Raw genomic sequence first — 20,917 nt, 5'->3', positions numbered from 1 at the left:
AAAAACACACGCCCGTTCCCTCTTTGCCCACTCTCGGGCTACGGCCGCGTGGACCCTTCCCGCGGCTCTGGGATCTCCGAGCCGCCCTGCGGCAGACAGCAAGCCGAGTCCCCGCCATCCCTGCCCTTCCACGCCGGCCCACTGCCCGCATATCTAGACCCGGGACCCAGATGCGCGGAGCTGGGGGGCGAGGGGGGGGGGACGAGAGAGCTTCCCTCGGAGAAGAAAAGGGGGGTGGGGCGGCCAGGAGCGTTGGAAGGGAAGGGGGCAGAGAGGGCGGGTTAGGAGGGATGAGACTGTGACGGTGACACCTGGAAGGCATTGTCCTTGCGAGCGACACCTGTCAATCTCCGCTCCGGGGTCCCGGGGCCGGGGGCGGGGAGGCCGCGGGTCTCCGCGGTGATGTCATCGCAGAGTCCCTTCCCGGCGGAGGGCGGAGAGGACTGGGAGGGGCGCCAAACCCGGCGGGCTGAGAGAAGGGTGGGGGAGGAACGGAAAGAAAATAAACAGAAATCGCTCTCACTCGCCGCGTCCTCTGCTCCGGATTTACATGGAAATCAATAATCCGACTTTAGGGTTATTTCTGATCTTGATTGACCCGTCTTGCCTTTTTTCACTGGGGGAGGAGGTGTGGGGTTACAGCCTCCCCGCCTACAACCCGCAGTCCTTGGGGGAGCCCTGTTACCCCGGAGCCTTGAGGTGACCGACCCTCCTTCCAGACCCAGCTCCCTCTTTTCCTGGCGGTTGTTTCCAAGCGCAGGCTTCAGGCTTAAAGAGGAAACACTTGGGGATGAGTTTTGAAAGTCTTCCGATATTGCAGGGGGCGAGGGGAGAGTTAATTAACGCCGGGCTCGCTCAGCGAGTGGGAGAGGGGGCCTCGGCGTGGGTGGGCGGGCCGGGTCCAACACCCGGGTGCGCGCAGCGCGGGAGGCGTGTGATCGGGAGGCCCCAGCTCGGAGGCCCCGGCTGGGGGAAAGCGATCTGCGGTGGCCTCCGCGGGGGGCTGCTGCGGTGCCCCAGGCAGTCGCCCGCAGGTCCTGGGGCAATTCTGATCTCCCACCTACGGCGCTCCCACCCCCACCCCGCCGAGCACTACTGGACTCTCCCTCTTCCTATTCTTTTCGGCCTGAGCTAATTAGCAGCCTGCCAGCGGCCTGATTTATGGAAACGCTCGGGCGGGCGGAGACGCGCCGCCAGCCGAGTCCCGGCTGCCTCGGGGCGGAGTGGAGGAGGAGTTTCCACCGGCCTCCTCCGAAGAGTCCCCCCCCCACCCCCCGCCGCCACCACCACCACCACCACCACCACCGCCACCGCCCCGCCGGAAGCTGGAAGTTGCCGTCCCTCCTCCCCACCCTCCACCCAGGCGGGTCCCGGAGGCCCCCGCGCCCTCGGCGCCCCAGCCTGGGACTCCGGGCACCCTGGCGCCAGCGGGGCGGGCGGGGGCGGTGGCCGCGCAGCCTGCTGCAGAGTCTCGGGCGGGCAGGTTCCAGCCCCAGCTGACCCGGAGGGCAAGTTGGGCGCAGATAGAGCGGGAGCCTCCTTTCCCACGTTCGGGTCTCCAAAAAAAAAAAAAAAAAAAAAAAAAAAAAGGAAATCGGACCTGAAGGCGGGGGGAGGGGATGTTGCTCAAGGTCGGCACCAGGCCCCCAAGCAGCGAGGAGGCGTCGTAGGCCAGGGTGGGGCCCCGAATGGAGCCACCAGCCCAGCCTGCCCCCAAGAGGTTAGGGACTGGCCCAGGGGAGGGCGTGGTCCACTTCACTCCCTACCCCCCCACTTCCCCCTATACTTTCTCTTGGATCTTATCCTCAGAGGGTCCTCTGAGTTGCTGCCACCAGTCAACAGTCTGGGAATGTTGAGCTAGGAGAATGCGGGGCCACCGATGGTCCTTAGAGCCACCCAGCCAGGCAACTTGCCCAAAGATGCGGGCGCCGCCTCCTCGCCTCTCGAGGGTTGCACTCGCTGGTCAAGCGGGAAGAGGGCGAGAGGTGCTCCGTCTCCACCCACCTGACCCAGAAATGAGAGGGAAACGGAAGAGTCAGGGAGGAAGTACACCAGAACCTGTTGCTGGTGGTCCAGCAGTCTGGGGAGGTCGCTAGGTGACCGACTTGACCTAGAAGCAACGACGCAGGGCGATAAAAGAGAGAGAGGGAAGCATCTGTGTCCTCCCCACCTCGGGGAAGTGTTGGGACAAAGAGCAAGCAACAGACCCAGAAGGCCAGGCACCCCGGGGTGTGTTTTCCTCGCTCAGACTTGGGATAGGATGGGGACACCAGTTGAAGTCACTGGGAAGAGGGCCATGCCCCGAGTCTGGCTGTGACCCACCTTGCAGTGGTGGGGAAATGTGATCTACAAGAAAGTGTTTAAAATTTATTTAAAACACCCCACCAGTTCACCCTCCAGAAACCATATCTGGTCTGTGACCCCCGGCAGGTGCAGAATTGAGAACCTTCTCCCCCATTAGGAGACCTTCAACTTCCTGCCCCAGTCCCCCTCTGTCCTGGAGCTCCCTCCCAGATTAGGGCCCGTTGATGTCACTGAGAGCCCAAAGGGCCCCCCTCCCCAGGGCCTCAAGGAAATATAATTTCCTGCTCATCTTCCTCACCTTCCTCCCCCACCTCAGCCACCACCATTTCCAAAGAGTAAGGGTCTTTCAGGCCCTGGCCCTTCCCCACGCGTTTGGATCAAGAAAAGGAGACCCTCAGCCAGCTGGGGAGCCGGGCTGAGCGCCCATCTACATTGTGGCATTCAGTCCCCTGAATTTCCAACTGTGCTGATGACTGTCCAGACACACTACGGTGGGCCAGATCCGTGGCCGAAGTCTCAGCGGAAATGGAGACCCGCCCACCACAAAATGTCGTTGCAGACAGCGTGGGTCTCACTCGGGCTGGCTCCCAACGCAGGGACCTGGGGATCCGCCACTCCGGAAGCCCCCCGCAGGCCGACTCCAGGGCCCGCAACCCGCACAGCAAATGTTGGCTGTTAGGCGCCCAAATAATATTCTTCATTCGTCTTTTTCGAAGTTGATTTATAGCAATCGACAGGTTAAAGCCTCATCTGACTTCATTACTTTTAAAAGCTGTCTATTTCACAACTGTCACTTTTCATCACTTAACTCAAATAAATACTTGAAGAAATGAATTGGAAGAGACTTTTAGATCATGTTTATAATTCTTGGTCGCTACGTTCACATTCCTAATGACCTGACCCGCCGGAGTTTCTGTAGACTTCTCAATTGGGCCGAAAATTCCTGCATTTACGCTAGACAACTTCAAGGAAAGTGAGGTTGGCCAGAAACCGGCTAAAAGAAGCAGCACAGCTGGTAGGAAGCGATAGGGTGCAGGTTCAGCAAAGCTTGCCAGCGGCCACCGTGGCCCAGGCCGGGCACCCAAGGCCACTGGGAAGGGTGGTGGCTCCCGGGTCAGGGCGTTCCAGGGCAACCAACTGCTGGAAAGAGGGCCCAGGCTAACAGCCGCTCGATGCCCGCCTTGCTCTTGCTTCACGGAGCCGGGCTGCAAACCCAGGAAGAAATTCATGCAGAGTGGAAAGGCTGTTCATTTTTACTGTTACTATTATTATTCCTATCATTGTTGCAAAAATGTTTTGGAAGCCCCCCCCCCCCCGTTCCAACAACCACAGGTGGAGTGTGACCGGGTGAAAGGCATTTCCTCCGGGTCAGCGTTGACCTAGAGCTTGTGAGATACCCAGGGAAGGCAGAAGTGTGGAAACGACATCGCTAGGACGCAAGTGCGTTCAATAAATCGAAATAGTTTCTTCTTCAATTTTGCTGCCATTTGCCAACGCTGAGTCCTCTAGGGCTCGTGCCACTCAGACCCTTCTCTCTCTTTCCCACCCGCTCACTCAGAACCATCTCTTAGAAGTAGGTTAAGAAAAGAAAAGAAAATTAAGAAAACAGAAAACAAAGGAAGGAAGAGGGGGGAAAAATAAGGAACGAAAAGAGAAGGAAAGGAAAATGACAGGAAAGAAAAAGAAAAACCTATTAAACAGAAAAACTCCCTACTTTGGAGGACAAAGCAATAGGGAGCGCATACGATTTTCTTTCCTTTATTTTTTCTTAAAACAAGAAAAGAGAAAGAAGCAGCCAAGTCTGCCGACCCTGGGGCTGGAGGAGGTGGGCGACGCTCTGGTGTGTGGAGCGCGGGCCTCCCCGCAAACCCGGCGGAGGCTGAAGCCCGGCGCGCGGATCCCGGAGGCTCCGAGGTCCCCGCACCCTGGCGTCGGCCCCGCCCGGGTCCCACCGCGAACGCGAACTTCGCAGATTCCCCGGAGCAACAGCGCCGGGAGTGTGCACCGGCCCCGGCCGGGTCGCGGCTCGCCGCCGCCGCCCGTCTTCCCCGCTCGTGGCCTCAGGCCTTCGCCCGCCCGGCGGACCGGTCGGCCCAGAGGGGGCTGAGCGCTCTCCGACTTCGGGTGCAGAGGCGACAGGGACCGGCGCGAACCCGGCTCCGCGGCCGCTGCGTCGCTGCGGGAACGCGGCCGGCTGGGTGCGCTGCCGTACCCTGGAGCGCCACCTCGCTGCGGAAACTGGAATGGCATGGCCACGTTCCCAGCCTTCTGCAGCCTAACTTGACCGTCACCGGACTTTTTTCCTTCGTCAAAACCTTACGAGAAGCCGAAACGCACAGGCCTTCTTCCCATCGGTTAAAACCCATTATCTGTGACCGACGTATCGCACAATGTCTGCATTGGGGTGAAGGGAAAATAGCAGGAGAAAGAGAAAAAAAAAATAGGTCTAATTTCACCAAGTCCAAGCTGTGATACTGCTTTGATACGAAAGATAAACTAAATGAGAGATGTTTTCTTGGAGGCCCATGGGTTCGGGCCGCCGAGCTCGGGCCAGTCAGCTGAGGCCAGTGCAAACATCTCCGATGAGGCCTATGAAGCCTTCCCTTCCCAATTGTAAGCCCACCCAAATTCACTCATTCTGGTCAGTCGGACATAAGAGGGACTTTTCCATGCCATGCCAGTGGCCAGCCTACCAAACCTCATATCCCACAGCCTTCGGCTCTGCTGACAAAATAATCACAAAACGCAGCCCTTAAACATATACACCTGTCGGCAGGCGAAAGCAGCACCAGCGAGAAGCATGGATTATACTGCATTGGACCCTATTTCCTCCAGTTGAAAACTTAAGAGGCTCGCCCGGCTCTTAAACCCTCACGACTAAAAAATATACAGCAAAATTAATTCGCTGAATATAGTGAGGCTTTGCTTCGACTTGTTTTCAAAGTGCACCATCCCAGAGACAGAAGGGACAAGTAAAACACAAATTTCACGAAACAAGTTTTGTGTTTCTTTTTTCTGCGAAGATTCCAAACGTGGTGTTAAAAGTAGGGCATGTATCTGGTGGTGCTGAGAGCATTTGTGTGGTTTCTTTGTTTTCCGGGGGGTGGGGGGGTACAGTCCTTTTTCTAACGCAGTTTCCACTACAAGTTTCTTTTGGTTTTTGTTTTAAGGAACTCAGTGGATCGCACGTATAAATGATGGCGGAACTGGGGCCCATGGGGTGGAGGAGAACGTAGGTGTGACGGTGCGCATAAGCCCCCTTATTTTCCTGCCTGAGCAAATCCAACATAGAGACCCTTTCTTGAAACTTCGGTCTCCCTAAGTTCACAGGGTGGTGATGGAGGGTGTGCTCCGTCTCTCACTGTGACCAGTACTTTCTGCCCGGCTCAGAAACTACAGGGCTGTGCGGGGGAGGGGGGGAGGGGGAAGCCAGGTTGTTTTTCTGGTTGTTTGTCCTTCCCCATCGGCCTAGGAAGAATTCCTAAAAGGGACCACACAGGAAAGAGGCCCCAACTTCTTAGCAGGACTTGAATGAGGATCTCTCACTCTGGCCAGCGGAGGAGGGGTGGCCTGGCCTCTGGGAGTCTTGGGGTCTTCCTGTCTGGAGGGATGCTACCTCCGGGCGGAGGAAGGTGTTGAGAGATCCTGGGAGCTAAGAGGTACTTAGGGAGGGTCCTGGGATCCACTGAGGGACAAGGGTGAGGGGCAGGGGCAAAAACAGAAGGGAGAAGGATCAGCAAATGAAATGCTTGAGAAGGGGAGTCTCTAAATTAGAAAGGTTTTCTCCTTTCTCTCTCTCTTTCTCTCTTTCCTTCCCTCCCTCCTTCTTCTCCTTCCCTTCATTTCTCTCTCCCTCCACCCCTGCTCACATTCAGATTTTCTGGGTTTTTTTTTTTTTTGTGTACTGAATAATGCCTGGAGATGAAAAATGGTTTTTATTGCTATTACACTTCCTACCGCGAGATGCAGTGAAAGGCGCAGAGTTTGTATTACAACTATGTCACAATGTTTCACTGATGCAAAACATGTAGCCAGAGGGTGTTGCTAATGACTCCTGGATTAGAGCGAGATTGAGACTGGGAGGAGAAAGAGAGAGCGAGAACAGGAGAGAGACAGGAAGGGAGAAGAGAGAGGAATTTCATTAGAGGAGGGGGGAGGGGAAGCATCACAGAATCAGGTCTAATAATCTAATCAGGATATTTTCCGAATTCAATGTTCTCTCCAGGCTTGAGAGTGTGAGCTAGAGAGAGACCAATATCCTTTCAAACACCACAGAGGGTTTTTTTTTTTTTTGCATGTTAATAACTATTAATTATGTTTACAGCCAGTTAGCTGAAAAACTGTCCTTTGGAAAGAATCAAACTTCGGAAAACGCTTAATATCTGATTAAAGGCTTTTTCCTGGAGCCGCGGGAGGTGGGAACCCGGTAATCACCCAAGGGGGTGCGGAGCTCAGCGCGGCCAGCAGAGGCTCACCGCCCCCGCCCGTGGTCGGGCCACACGTGTCCACACGCCTGCGACAGCCTGGTGGGCCCAGGGTGCCCCGCCGTGGCCGGGGCGGAGCGCCGAGGCGCAGCCTGCGGCCCGGGCTCGGGCTCGGCCTTCGCTGGGTCTTGGCGAAAAGGTCCCTGCGGGCTCCGAACTCCCCGGCGCCCTCCCCCGGGACGAGGTCTACTTAGGGAAGCGGGAGGTTTCGCGGTTCCTACCGTGGCCCGGGCCGGTCCCACCGCCCTGCGGTCCGCTTCTGCCCCTCGGGGCACAGCGAGGAGGGCATTCCCTCGGGGCTGCGGCCCTTTGAACCCGGGGAGCCCTCGGCTCCCGCCCGGGCGCGCGGAGCTCGCTCGGGGCCCGGCTGCGGAGCGGAGTGTGGGTGGCGGGTGGGGTGGAAGGGGAGTGGGGGAGGCGGGAGGGGGCGGAGGGGCGGGGGCGGCAGCCGGGCGTTAAGCCTGGAAGCTTGGCTGTTTACCCAAACGATTTTCCTTTCAGGCCCGAGACGCCAATGAGACAAGATCAAACTCCCCTCTTCGGGGTGTGCGTGTGTGTGTGTGTGTGTGTGTGTGTGTGTGTGTGGTGTCGCCTCCTCCAAGCCGGGCTTTGTGAATGGGGGCTCCGGGACGCCGGCTGGGAGGGACCAGAGGCCGACCCGAACACCAGCGCCTCCTCCCGGGGGCGAGGAGAAACCAGGCGGAGGGCGCCCCAGACACAGTGGTCCGGAGCGAGACAAGCAAGCGACAGGGACACAGGCCGCGGAGAGATAAGGGCCGCGTCCCTGCAGGCCGAGCGGAGAGACGTATGGTCGTGTGTGGGAGGGGGAGAGGGGAGAATAATATGAATCACATCCCCCTTGCAGTCCCTTAATTTCCGATCCCTCCAAAGCTTAAATCTAGCTCCTTGGGCCACTGATTTCTCGGCCGACTCCTTCGCTCGAGATATATTAGCTGCAAATTAGGCCAAGGTTTTGGCGATTACGGTACAATGCAGGCCGCGTGACACGCGCCGCCGGGCCTGCGCCTGGGTCCCTCCTCACGCCGAAAAATGATGAGAAAGCAAGAGAGGATGGATGGTCTGTATTGACAAGACATTTGTCATTTTTAAAGGGGTCCACATCCGAGAATAGCCACCAGCCTGGGGGGTGGGGGAGGGCAGAGGAGAGGAGGGGGACCAAGCCCCGGCCGCTTGCGCAGCAGGTGATCGCGGTCCTGGGCGTGGCTCCTGCCCGGCTCCGAGGGCCCTCTGAAACGTCGTTTGCAAAATAACAAAAACAGTATTTTTAGTACTGCTGATAATCAGAGGAATCAGGAAGACGGGCTTCTATTTGTTGGAGGTCAAACACTAAAACCCGGCTTCCCGGCGTGGTCCGTGTATTTGGTGGCGCTGTCTCGGACAGCTCATTCCCTTCGGCCTGGCGATTAAAAGCCTACTCAAATAATTGTTTCTGGAAGAAAAAGGTGTCATGCCGCTGCTTCTGACTCATCTACGATTGGCACGCCTGCCTCCGCCTGTCCCTGATCCCCACCCCCACGCACTTTCTGTTTCTCTCTTGTCTCTCTTCCTCACCGAAGGGTTCCCCCCCCCCTTTTTTTTATTGTTTTGAAACGATGAACCACCACCCCCTGTCCCAGGATGCTCTTATCTAACCGAAATTCCCCAGCCCCCGCGCTGACCGAGGCAGAGTGCAACGTTTGCTTCAGGCTTCAGTGGCCCAGGCCCGGACAAACACCCTGGGGGAAGAACCACAGAGGCCTTACGTTTTCTGCAGGCGTGTTAGGGTGGAGGGCTGTGGCTCCAGGGCTCAGAGGGGGCAGGGGTAGGGATCTTGGGGACCCCAGCTATGCGGTGATTGGTCTGGGATAAATGTGTGCCAGAGACTGAGATGCCCATGGAGGAGATTTGATGTGCCTCGTGATAATAACAGCTAACATTTATTGAGTGCTTACTATATACAGTCATTGTGCCCATACCCCTGGAAGCCTCCAAATCTGAGGTCAAACATGGTGGCCAAGGGTTGGCCATTGGAGCAACGGAGGCCGAGATGGGGCAGGCAGGTAGCTAGATAGGTGCCATTGTGTGGCGGGGGTGGAGGTTTCTGCCCCGCAACGCATTCTCCGGGCCAGGAGAGGCGGGGCGCCGCTGGCAGCCAGGAACCCGGCCAATGCTTCCTCCCTCCCCGCCTGCGGTCGTCTGTAGCAGGGCAGAGGAAAGGCCTAACAGTTTTCAGTGACATTCCCACTTCTTCGCACTGGAGCCCTGGAGGGAAGTCGATTGGGCGGCCAAGGGCCGTGAAGGCCAGCCCCGGGCGGATGGCGAGCGCTCGGTGCGCGTAGGGCAGGCTCCCAGCCAGGCCCGGGGGGGGGGCCCCCGCGTCCTGCGCCTGCTCTGCCCAGGTCGCGGCCGCGCTGCTCCAGGCGAGGTGCGCCTCCCTCGTGGTGCCAGGGGGCGCTTGACCGCCTCCGGGGCCTCCGCAGCCGAGGAGGGAGTCTCCGGCCTCTGAGGCCTGGTGCGCGCCGAGGCCAGCAGCAGGGCGCAGGCCGGATTGCCCTGGGAGCATTCCGGACGCTCCCGGCCCCACCTCACCCCGCCGGGTTTCTCCGCCTCGCCTTCCGAGGCCGCTTCCCAGGAGCAGGAGTTTTGCTGCATTCACTGCTTATCCCTCCCATCCGCCTAAAGCAGGGGCTGAGACTAGCCCGTGACCCCGTGCCGTGCCCCGCGCGGGTGGAAAAAAGCAGGCGCTGCGCTCTGTCTGGAGACAAAAGGCCTCCGCGCTCAGGCTCCTCCAGGCTTAGCCGCGGCGCGTTTCGCACCCGCCTCCACCTATGCAGAAGAGACTGGTGCCGGTGGAAGTGTCGCTGTAGGGGTGGCTTGGAGCAGAGAGCCTTGATTGATCCCAGAAGTTGGACACCTCCAAGGGCATAGGCACGGCCCCGGGCATCTGCTCCAAAAATACACAGTCTGCCCCCAGCACTCCCCGCCAGCCCCCCATCCAGACATCCTTGTATAAAGGGGGCCCCTCGTTGCTTTTTTTTTTTTTTCTCTTCCTTTCTAGTCTCCTTGCAAATCACCTGGCAGCTGGAAAACGCTCGCCCCTGTTATCGACCTGCAGAGGTTACTTCATTCCCGAAAAACGACTCTGGCTTTCCTTCTTCTAGTAGACCTAAGAGGGAATTCACTGGTTTAAAAAAAAAAAAAAATCTTTAAACTCTCTCTGGGTGTGAGATGTGGTTGGAGCACGCAGAGTCCCCTGTCTCCCCACACGGACTCCCCGCTGCACCTGGAAAGCTAGTCCTGCGAAGAAGCAGCAATAGTCTTTTCCTGCAGTCTATCATTTCGGTATTACAAATAACAACCATGGAGCGAGAAATACCCCCGGCCTAAGAATATTGATAGATGATAGTAGCGATATTCACAATCGATCCTTTAATAGGCAGACGTCATAAATCACGTTCAACTCCCTGACTGCACACCACTTCGCTTAATAATATAATTAAGATTAAAACTCGAGAGGTATTGGAGGCAGCAGGTATTGATAGCTTCAAAAATTGCATTCTGGATATGATGGTGGAAGGGAAAGGGACCTCTGGAAAATATAACCCCGTTCCCAACATGTGAGGTCTTCTCTGCTCTCCTGTCCTGGGAGTCCCTTTGACCCTGCTCCCCACCCCCCCACCCCCACACCTTCCCCCTACCACCACCAATAATCCCCATCTTTGATAGGTGAGCAGAGAATAGGCTGGCTCTTTCATAGAAATGTCAAGGAGGAGGTTAAGGAGAAATAGGGCTTCGCTTGGGGGGGGGGGATTTCATGGATTTAGGGATCCTTCAAAGATCTACTCCTTCAGCCTTGAATCTGGAGGGGAAAAAAATGTTCAGGAGACCCAGGAAATGATATTGTTTGGTTCTTTCCACACGATCAATTTCCTCGACAGTGTTTTCCAAATTACGTAGAAATCACTGAACATCTACAGGTCTGCCAGTGAACTCCATCCCTGCGGTTTTCACGGCCTGTGAACCTTTCCACCACTGCTGTCCCGTCCAAATCAGGCCTCAGAACGGAAACCAAAACTTCACATGAAGAGTAAAACCAGTGGGAGAGGGTCCCGTGCAGGGGGTGGCGATCTGCTCTTTGCTTCATGGCTGAAGCTGATTGTAAGTGTTGCTAAAATTATTTCAAAGAGTGAAATATTAATCAAGTCAATCAGCGCTGACAAATGAGAAATATCTGAAAGTCAGTGGTAATTTACAACTTTGTTATTAGTTAAGAATCGCCTGCCTTGTAACAGTAATTAATAACACTTAGGGATCATTTGGAAATCCCCCTCCCATGCTTTTTATTTTCCTCTGTCTCTTAAGGAAGGAAAGAGAGAAAGGAAGCAAATGAGTGATCAGTAGAAACAGGAAAAACACTGAGTCGTTACTGAGGAGAACAAAACTGGAAAAAATAAAAGAAAGGAAAAAAAAAAGATTAGCCCCATGGGAGGCCATCAGGAAATAAAGAAAATATAGGAGGAGGGGTAGTAAATCAGAAAATGAATTCTGTAACCATACCCCATGAGCAGGCTGGCTAAAGGTTGAATTTCAAATGGCCCAGAAACCCCATCAAAATGAACAGTGCTGCTAAAAAATCTTGAAAGTAGCTCAGCTCTGAATCAAGGCAGAGCTCAGGGCATTGTCTGTTTTGTTGTTGTTAACAATGTATTTCTTTATAGCCCAGGAGCAGACGTGTGCAGGCTCTTTCCAAAATTCCATCCCTGGAGACCCGCCTGGCTTTCATGTTTCTGGTGTTAACTCTCCTCTTGGTCACAGACAATCCCCTCCCCCAGTCTTACATTGATTATTAGATTGTCTCAGCCCCACCTCAACAACCGCACCAAAATAATGACTTGTTGAAAAACTATAAATCATTTCGGTTGTCTGAGCTTGGAAAGCCACTTCAGTCAACAGGCTTACTGTGAAAAGGTAAAGAAATTTCCAACCTTCTAGTCACCGAGGAAAAGCTGCTACTTCCCTGAACTTTTATTTGTTGGATGGGGGAATTTTCCAGATTGGTGAAAAAGAGATGGAAGGGGAAAAATAACTTTGGCAAACTTTATCTGGCCTTTATTATAAACCTCAGTCTTGTCCATGAGGAGCTCAGGCTACAAAAGGTAGCTAGAGATGGAGATTTATTGGTCTCTAAATGAAAAGATTCATTTGATATAAGAGGTTAACTCAAAGTTCCTATACCGTGACTAGCTTCGGCAAATGCCTCTGTCGAGTCAGCACAAAAGCAGTTCAAAGAAATCTTAAAAACACACACAGATATAGACACACAAACACACTTGCCCACTTAAGCCGCAAATGCAATTCTCTTTTCTTTGTTGTTTCTTCTGTCATTACAAATCTCCAGCCTCTTTCTAGGTGGCTGGGATGGCGGGCTCCCCCCATGCACGCGCAGCTGAACTTTGCCATTTTGTATCTTTTGCTTTTTCTAGCAGTGAATAAACGAATGAGGGGGGTGGTGGGATAAAGTAAGAGAGGAGAAGGGAACTAATTCAAATAAAGCAGAATGCGTTTGTAAATGAGGTGGAGGGGAGAGAGAGAGAGGGAGAGAGAGGAGGGGAGATGTGGACGGAGGAGAGGGGCTCTGGGATAAACGTAGGCAAACTGGAAATTGATGAGATGGGTTTTCAATGATCAGAGTCTATGGGTCCAACAGGAACCTGCAGAATATAAGCCGGTGCAGAGGGAACCATGAGAGAGAACATGCCAGAGACTTGGGGGGGGGTGGGGGGAGCAGGGAGAAGACAGCAGGCAAGGACCTGAGATCCTGTGCAAGGAGAGAACTATGGAGATGCTAATGAGGGAAAATTAACCTTCGGGGTTGGGTCTGTGACATGGGCCCTGCATTGAATGCCTGACCCAGGGGCTGCAAGCGGCTTCGCTCTGCACCAGCGAAATGAGATAATCGCTCTGAAACCCACCAGTCTTGGTGCAAAAGAGCTCTGAAACACTGTTGTGGAGAGTAACTAGCCAGCTCCTCCAAAGAAAAGGCAAACAAATGCAAGCAGGCACAGCCACAACCAGGCACGGAGAGAGCAAACCTATAGACATTGGGTACATTTGTTCAACTGTGGAGCCTCCCCCACCACGCCACCCCCGCCCCCCCTCCCGCCCCTGCCGCCCTAGGCTGGCACATTAAAGGGAGGAGCGGGGCCTGGGAAATGAGAAATGTCTTCATCTCTCTTGCACCAGTCTGTCACCAAAGGCCCCGGATAACCGGGCCTTGGTGAGGCAACACAAGGGATAAATGGATTTTATCTCCAGGAACGTGGCCACCGGGCCAGAGGATTATTGCTTGGCCAGAGAAAATATACGGGGGCGGGGTGGGGACGGTGGGGTGGAGGGCTAAAGAACAGAGAGAGAAGTTGAAGAGGACAGACACAAAAACAAACAAACAAAAAAGAAATTCAAAGGGAAATTTGAAGAGTCGAGTGGCTGTGGTTACATATGTCACAGACACTGAGACATTAACATACACACACACACACACACACACACACACACACAGGGATTTTATTAAACAAACAAGCCAACAACTAAAGGCACATCAAAAACACATTTGCTCCCGTTGTCAGAGGGAAAGAGAGTTTGAAATGATTATGGGGTTCCGGTAGGAACCCTTCTGGCCTTCACTGCTGTGGTCTCTCTCCGCCCCCCTTGGCCTTTTCACAGAAACCCTAAAGTCACCTATGGAGAATGGGCCTCCCAGAGGCTGCCTGGGGAGGACTCCCTGTTGGAGGCAAAGGGGTCGTGTTTCCAAGTAGAGACATCAACAAACCACAGTCTTAGTGACAGTGACAGCGCAAAATTATGTTTAATGTTGCAAGGGGGAAAGGGGAAATATAAAATTAGCACAGAGAAAATGTTTCCCAGACCTGCTTTACAATTAGGGCAGTGGCATAGGGATGGGCGCAAGAGGGGCGAGAGGTCGAAGGCGACCTAGCAGGGGCCACAGCACTGGGTGGAGGCCAAGGTGCCTCCAGTCCTGGGAGGAAAAGGAAGGAAGGCTTCTGAAGGGGGGGGGGGGGTAATGGCACTCTGCCCAATCGCTTCACTTGGTTTCGAACCTGTTTTTGGAGAAGGGAGGATATTCTAGACATTCCATCCTGGTGGAGATTGACAGTTCAATGACTGGCCTGCTCAGTCCCAAAGCCACGGGGTTTTTAAATTAGTGATGAGGCTGGTGAGCCGGTGGGGGTGAGGGGCTGGAAAGAGGAAAAGGAAATAGGGGGGTAGATGTGCGCTCCCAGACCCCTCCCCCATCCTTTTAGGAACATGGGTGGCTATAGGGAGAAGAGGGGAGGTAAGAATTATTTAATAAATTAGCAAGCCCCTCTTTGGAATTTGCTATCGCTCTGCCTCTGCTGCCGGGGGACAGGCGGGCAGGACCCCACAGCAGTTTTCTCATGGGCCCTGGGATCTCCATGGGCCTGCCCCCACCCCTACTCAGGACCAAGGGCGAGCAGATACCTGCCAGGCAGCAGAGGGGATTTGCCCAGAGAGAGCCAGGGGAGTGGGAGCGGTGGCATTTTCAAGGAAGCAGTTTCTGTTCAATGGCAGAGATTATATTTCCTAAGCTGCTTATTTAAAGAGACAGAGATGAGAGAGAGAGAGAGACCAAGAGGGGGAGAGAGAGAGAGAGAGCATCCCCAATCCCCATCCTGTTGTGATTATAAAGAATATAATTTTGTCTTTGTCTAGAAAAGACCATATCTTTGCGGTTATTAAACAACACAGTTTCCCTTCTTAGTGTCAGGCAAGGGGAGCAGGGATGAGAGAGAGGGCGAAAGGGAAATTCATTTTTCAAATAATACCAATTTGAAATGAGTGTGTTTGTAAAAATGAACCCTGGACGATAAAGGCAGGAGAGGAGAGACTGCAGTGAGAGCGAGAGACAGAGAAGGAAACACGGAGAAAAGGGCCTGATTCTTTAAAGACTAATCTGTGCAGAATAATCAGGAAAAACAACTTGGGGAGGAAGAAACAGCAAGTGCCATTTCCTACGAGGTGGCTCCATGACCTTAGGAAAAATGAGGAAGCAGCCAGACCTTGGGGTTGTATTTTTACACTTAATTTTAGCAACAAGTATCAAAAGATCTAAACTAATTGATTGTCGAGTTCCTTGGCCCTTCTCCAAAGAGCAATATAGGTTTAATTGTATGTTGCTTAAAACTCCATTTCTCGAACAGTGTGAAACATGTAATAAAAGTCATAAACCGTATCGGAGAATTTTTTTTTTCCCCCACAAGCATAAATACCCAACTGACATTTGGAAATCTTAGCTAATACCCCTAAAGGGTTAAAAAAAAAAAAAAACAGCAGTGTGAGAGAGGTAGCCACATAATAAAATCTAAACTGTTAATCCATTTTAACTCATTCAAAAAGAACCTGAGGTTGCGGGAGGGACGTTTTGCAGACGAGGGGTCGGGGCGAGGAGACCCCACATCAGACATCTGACCTGTTTCAAACGTGGTCCATCTAAACCACACTCCCCTAAAGGAAAGGAAGTTCGGGCCTTCCAGAAGACACCAGAAATCTCTCTCTACCCCGGGAAACGGAGCTGAAAGTTGCAGCCAAACACCGGGAAACCACTCGGCGGCGGCCGTCGCTCTCCATCGGCCTCAGCCCGGCTTCTCCGGAGGGAGAGGGGGAGCTGGAGGCCGGCAGGAGCTCCCCAAAGCTGCGCGACAAAACCGCTCCCTGCTCCTCCCAGGCAGCCCCCCCCCCATTGTCCTCTGCTATCCCTGACCCCCCCCCCCAGCGGCTGTTCCTTCTAAACCAGCGTCCCCCCACCCCCACCCCCGCACGACACCCCTCCGGGGCCCGGGCATCTCCGAGGAGGGAAGGGTCCCAGCCACGCCTGCGATTTGGTCCGCGATCAGCCACTGCCGCCAAGTTCGCGGCCGCCATCAAGCTGGCGGCTGCGCTCGTCGCGGGCCGTGCCCTGGCGTGGCCACGCGGGCCGGCTGCAGGCGGAGATCTGTAAAAATCCACGTGAGCCGCCCCCTCCTCCTGCCGCCCGCGGCCCCTGACACGGCAGCATTGAAGCCGGCCCGGAGGTCCCTGAGGTCTCCGAGTGTGACAGTACTCAGCATAGCGGGTAGATGGCACAATTTTCTAACATTTAGAGAGAGGAACCCACGCTGGGAGCAATAAGTCCATTTAAAAGCCCTTTATTTAAAAGGAACAAAGATAACTGACAAGCGAAGTACAGAGACATCTCAATGAAATTTCCAAAGAAGAAAGAGAAATCAGAGGCCAAAGCAAATGCGAACTGGGCTTGATGGAACAGGCCAGCACTTTCCTCCCCCTCGGAAAGAAAGATAAAAGACAAAAAGAAAGGGGTGGTGGTCACTGGGGCTGCGTGTGCTAACGATTACAGTCCGAACCAAATTCTCAAAATCCACAGCCACGAAAACTTTAAAATGGCCAGGTGGGCCCTGCTGGGGCAGGTGCCAGAGAAGCCGGATCTGTGCAGGGCAAGAGGAGACTTGGGAGTTTTGCCCCCACCTTGGAGGCTACACCCTACCCTTGGATAACAGGCGCCTGCCTCTGCCTTGGATGGTTGGGATTCAGGGAGCCCCGGGAAGGTGGATGGGCAAGGCACCCACCCTGGGCACACTTAGGCCCCTCTGACGGCCTGGGAGCCAGGGGGGTGTCTGTCTCCGCGCTCCCTCCCCTAGAATAGGCCTGCGGGTCCAGCGAGGACCCCATGACCTAAGATTTGGTCAAAGTCAAGGTACTGGAGAGCCCACTCGCAGACTGAAACAATTATCACCCCTTCAGACCCAAGAGGGTCACGAGAGCGCCCACTGAAGTCTCCCGGCAAATCCAAGAACAGCCTACACTTCATCGTGTGATCTAACACTGCCCCCACCAGCTCCCCACCTCCAAACCTCCATGCCAGGTCCCCCACGCCCCCGCCAAGAGCCCTGCAGGCTGGGGGGGTGGGGGGCGGGGAGAGACAGAGGAGGGGGTGAGAGGCCAGGAGAGGGGCCATGCCCCTCTGGGTCTTCCCTGCTCGGTGCTGACCCGGCAGAATGGGTGAGGCGGCTAGCGCCCCGCACGGGGGGTCAAATGATTGTATTTGGGTGGGTGCTCCCCGACATATTTGCTGAGTAAACCTCCCTCGCTGTGCTGAAGGCGAATCCCCGTTGATAAATCCATCATTACTGTTCGGATTCAGGGAGGCAGCCGCGCCACTAAATTCATCTTACATTTGTAGCGCTTTAATAGACATTTATTAAATGCTTTTAGAGAGAGGCATGGGGCGCGTGATTACATCCTAGTTATAGACAGAACATAAAGACCCACGTTAACACCCATTTGCAGGAAGGAAGGAAGAGGTGGGGAGGGGTAGGAAGGCAGAGGGATAAAGCGAGGAGAGGCGAGGAGAGATGGGGCGGGCGGGGGGCACCGAGCCTGGGCGTTATTAGCAAAGGCTGCCTGGCGGGGAGCGAGGCGAGAGCCGCAGGAAGTCGCGGGCTGCCGAGCGGAGAAGTCCCCCGCTCGCTTGGCAGTTCCCTGGGCTTCCCCTTCCCTGGCTCTCCCCCCACCCCCTTCCACACACGCACTTGGCAGCGTGAGGGGCTCCTTTTCTCTCTACCAGGGCACAAGGGACGTCCGCATTGCCTTTATCGCCCCCATCTGTCCCCACCCCCCACACCTCTACTTTATTCCAGGCCTCTCCAACTGAGACTCCTTGGAGCAGCGGGAGTAGAGCGAAAGGAGCCTCCGCACCCGAGGACTCCAGAGCTCCTTTAAAGCAACCTCTCCACTCCACTCATGCCCCAAACAGTTGGCCAGAGAGCTGAGCCGGGCCTCCTTCAGCACAAAGCAGGCAGTCCCCGTGGCCACAGGGCACGATACCCTCGGCTGCTCCCAGGGTGCCTTGGCCTGACTTGCTCTGCTCAGTGGATCCCTCCCCCTTCCTAGGCCAGAAGAGCACCACGCCACCTTTGCACCTCCACCATCTCGTGCCTGGGGACCTGCCCCAGACTTGGCCCGCGTCCCTCGACCTCAACCTCGGCAGCTGGACCTGCAGGAATGCCTGGGCCTCCAAAGGGCCTAACGCCTTCCCGAGCACCCGCAAGACCTTGCCTAAAGGCCCGGTCCCCAAGCTCCGTCTGTTCTGCGCGGGCCCTGGCTCCCCTGGGATGCAGCCACTGACCTGGGCCAGGAAGGCAGCGGTCAGCACTCCCGGCCCTCTCTGGCTCTTGGTAAGGAACACTTCCGCTATCTCAAAGTTGCCATAAGAAAATAAATACAAGTGACACTGTGCTGGGCCAAAGCTCATTAGTTCGTTGTCCAGGGCTAATAAAGGAACAGAAGCGCAAATTATAGAGTTCAGCTCCAACACACGCTCTGTCACCCGAGATCAGCCTACCGCGAGCCTGATTCCAATGGCTCCGAACTTGCGGCGCAGTTTTGCACCCCCCCCCACCCCCTCCTCGCGAGCAGGAGGTTGGTGGAAAAATATAGTTCCAAAGGGGGTAATGATCAAGCTTTTCCTCTCGGAAGCCTGCGCCACCTCATTTCCCATCAGTAATCCCAATAAAATTAACGTCGTGGCTGCAATTGAAAAGAGGTGGGCCCGCGACACTCCTGAAATAACACACTCTCCCCCAGCAAAAGGTAAAAGGCAAAACGGCCCTTTGTTCAGCTAATTAACGAAGGCCCAACTCCGAAAGCAGATGTGTTTGCTTAGCTAATCACAAGCATGTTTCTTTCAAGGAACGTCATTTCGAGGGGGCCGCTCCGGGGGATGGGAAAGGGGGACACGGCACACACACACACACCACCACCCCCCCCCAGGCCCTCTCTGCCTCAGGGGTCTCTCACCCCAGACTAGGATCCAGAGGCTGAAACCAGGCAGCCCATCTCTCACACCTTCTCCCCCCCTTGGCCCTACCCCAGAGGCCAATAGGCACCTCCGAGCTCCACAGAATGCCAGGCCTGCAAGACGCGAGGGGGAAAAAAATAATAAAAGTTTTAATGACACAGATGCCATATTAAATGAGGCAGTTTTACAATTCACTTTGAATAGGACGCTAACTTATTACAAGTGTGTTATCAGAAGGACGATAAGATTTATAACTCCAAGAGTCAGCTTTTCGCCTTAATGACAATGGATGTGAAGGGGAGGAAATCTGTTCTTTATTAGAGAAGATGAGAGTCCCTTCCCTGTTTTTGGGCACTTACAGATGGGTCCAGGAGGGCAGATACGAAGCCCCTTTGTGTCTCCTTATGAAAAATTGTCTCATTCCCATTTGGCTATGAAAACGGGGCTCTCTGCTGGGTGAGCCCCTCGCTCAGCTTTTGAGCTTGAGCTGAGAGAGGGCAAAACAGGGAGAGAGAGAAGAAGGGACAGGAGGCAGACACAGGGATGGGGACAGAGGTGAGGGGGTGGGGGCGGTCCTCAGCCCTCCGGTTTGTGCAGCAAAACTATTTCCCCGTCTTTCTTTGCCATACAAAAGATGGCTTTCCCCTAAACCAACACAGTAAGCAAACTTTAAAAAACTGGGGTCCTATTACAAACCAACGCCCAGCACTAACTGCTTTAAAATTACTGCATAATTAGATTTAGTTGAATTTCACCATTAATTAGGCAGCCGCACTGCAGGGAGCCTTTGAAATCTGAGAAAATGGGAAAAATCATCTGAAGCACGTTTTTAAAACCCAACTTCAATAAATCTTGACGAGGCCCGGAATTCACAGAGTACCTCGCTTCCCTCCCAGGCGGCTGAGGGTAGGGGTCTCCAGGCCCGGGCAGGGGCTGGCATTGGACGTAAGGGGCGATTCCCCCATCCGCTGAGAGCTCAGCCCGGGCCAATCCACTGTCTCTCCAGAGGCCCTCTGAAGACCCTCTCTGGGAGGCCAAATCTGTCCCACGGCCGGCCTCGCCCGCTCAAACCTATTAAAGAAAGGGGATCTTCAGCTGCAGGCGCGCTCCTGCCAGGGGCGCCGTCCACGCAGGCTCATACATTTCTTGGGCCTGCGACCACCCGCCCGGAACCCGCCCTCCGCCGCTGCGCGCCCCCAAGTCAGCCCTCCGCCCGGAAAGCCACCTTTGCTGTAACTTTGACAGGCAAGCAGCAAGTTCTGCCCACGCCTGGCGGGGTTCGCAGCCCAGCCTCCACCCCCAGCTGGACCCGGCCCGCACAAACCCCGGCGCAGCCCCTGCATTAATGAGCGCGAGCGCTGACCAGGTCTGTAAATACTGGCCTCTCCCCTCCCCCTATACCATTCAGACATTTAAGATGCTTTGAGGATAAGAGACTTTTGCTTTTTCTAATTTGGCTCTTGTTGGGAGGGGAGACATGAAATAAACTCTAATTACAAGGGGGGAGGGGAGCGAAGGGAGAAGGGGACACTGCGTTACCAATCTTTCCCCTACGAATTCTGCTGCTCTAATTACAGAACAATCGAGGGCCGCACTCACTCGCCAGCAAGAGTTTAAAAGAGGGTTTTCTGCCTGCAGATGCAATGGTCTTTGGTCGCCCCCCCCCACCTCTTTTTTTTTTTTTTTTTTTCTTTTTTGGTAACCAATGTGTTTTCTATTACCCGGCCCTGCCGTGCCTGGCAGCCCGGCGCTCGCGGTGCAATGGGAGACGCCATGTTGGCTCAGCTCATAGGACCAAGTCAAAAGCGAGCTTCGAGGCAGAGTTTCACACGCTCGAGCTCCCCCTGACCGCCCCCCGCCCCCGCCCCCCGCCTGCCGCCGCTTCGTGCACATCCAGGGAGTGCAGCTCCGCGCGCCCGGCACCCCGGACTTTCCCGGGGCGCTGGCGGAATTCCGCCGCACGTAAGTGGGGGGCGGGGGCTGGGGGGGGGCAGGCACTTTTCCGCAGCTGCTGCCAACTCCAGGCCCCCGTCCCTGCACGCCGGCCGGATGCGAACCCAGGCGTCTCCGCGGAACCAGCCCCGGACATCGCCCGCTAACTTTCAGCCCCAGCCCCTCGCGGCCCAGAGAGAGAACTAACGCTGCAAGGCCGAGGCAGGGCGACCGCGAGCCGAGCGAACGGGCTACGATCCTCCCCCCCCCCCCCCCCCCCCCCGCCTCCCACCACCACCCCCAG

The 20,917-nt window shown here is 55.2% G+C and overlaps 1 long non-coding RNA gene across 1 annotated transcript in view; it reads right to left on the bottom strand.

The window, feature by feature from the left end:
• The window catches only part of LOC122239393, a 63,009-nt gene extending 55,847 nt beyond the window's left edge, over positions 1 to 7,162 (bottom strand). The window contains exon 1 of the long non-coding RNA XR_006218437.1: positions 7,010 to 7,162. This is a non-coding gene — a long non-coding RNA (uncharacterized LOC122239393). The remainder of the gene's footprint in view (positions 1 to 7,009) is intronic.
• Between the last annotated feature and the right edge of the window lie 13,755 nt (positions 7,163 to 20,917).

This window comes from Panthera tigris, chromosome B3 (assembly GCF_018350195.1).
Source record: "Panthera tigris isolate Pti1 chromosome B3, P.tigris_Pti1_mat1.1, whole genome shotgun sequence".
NCBI classification, from domain to species: Eukaryota; Metazoa; Chordata; class Mammalia; order Carnivora; family Felidae; genus Panthera; species Panthera tigris.
The sequence above is the reverse complement of the archived record's forward strand: the minus strand, read 5'-3'. Positions and strand labels throughout refer to the sequence as shown.